A 1,323-nucleotide genomic window follows, 5' to 3' on the forward strand; every position below is an offset into this window, starting at 1 on the left:
CCCCCCCCCCCCCCCCCCCCCCCGCCGAAACCTCCCGGCCCAGGAGTCCCACGCTTTCGTGTCCTGGGTCCTGAGCCTCGGACTGGGTCTTTTTGCCGCTGGACCCCTCCTGTCATACCACGCTGGGGACCCCCACAACCTCCGCGCCCTTCACCTCTGCTGTGCAGTAATCGCGCGCGTGGAAGAGGGGAGACCTGGCACTAGGGCCCGGGGTCGCGGCGGCGGGAGCAGCGCGACCCGTGTCGGGGTGGAGCGCGGAGGGAGCCTACAGTCTACGCGCGGTGTCCTGGAGGAGGGGGTCGGTAGGTCGGGGACCCTTCGTGTTTGTCCTTGCGTTCTCCACGGCCGGGGAGCTCGCGCGAGGGCTTGCAGCCCCCTGCCCTCAGGGCTCCCTTCACGAGGCTCTCGTGTCTACCGACCTGGCTCTCAGGGGTGCCTCTTGAACGGGCCGATCTCTCCAAGGCTGAAAGGAAGGATAGAAGATTAAGCCATGAGATGAAGGAGGTGATTCCCACAAGCACATAATCCGCTGCCCCCCACTTCTGTCGCTTCCCCCAGCTGCTCCTAGTAGGGCCTCTGAACCCCTCAGCCCTGAGTGGGGGCAGACAGCGAACGCTCTCAGGGCGTGAGCTAATGCGTGATGAAGGACGTGGGCCTTCAGCCCAGGGTCCTCATCCGTGTGTGGAGTTGGCACGGTAGTGAATGCCCCAGCTCACACTACTCACTTGGCCACCCTGGCGGCCAGTGTGAACAGTCTGCCGGCCCATGACCCCTTCATACCCCTCTGCCTGTCCCAGCCTCTTAGACCTAGGCTCATGAGCAGAACTGGGCGTTTCCTGACGTAGCCACAACCGTCACTGTCTCTGCCTGCAGCATGTATAGATGTGGCCTTTCCGAAGTCAGACTCTAGGACCACATGGAGCTGCTCTGTCTTTGATGCCCACCTCTGCTTCCAAGGGGGTGTCCCTCCAACTCGGGATTCCAAGGGCCAAGCCACTTGACCCAGGGCAGGCTTTTCACAGTCCCAGGGCTGGGCTTGCCCCATACCCCCACCCCTGAGGCATGCACATAGCAGGTGCCCAGCAGCTTTTTTTTCACTGCCTGACTGTAAAGCCTCTTCTTACCCCAATTCCAGGGGTGTTTCTGTCCCAACACTGCTGATGACTCCGCACAGTGGGTTCCTAGAATCGTGGTCAGTCACAGCTCATGAAAGGACACATGCCCTGAAGCTCACCTGGTCAGGGGGTCAGACCTCAGCCTCTGGTTGGGGGGCATGGCCGACCGTTGCCTCCCATGGCTTTTACCCCTGCTCTCCATCCTGTG

This window comes from Sapajus apella, unplaced genomic scaffold (assembly GCF_009761245.1).
Source record: "Sapajus apella isolate SASKATOON/1434 unplaced genomic scaffold, GSC_monkey_1.0 scaffold135, whole genome shotgun sequence".
Lineage (NCBI taxonomy): Eukaryota > Metazoa > Chordata > Mammalia > Primates > Cebidae > Sapajus > Sapajus apella.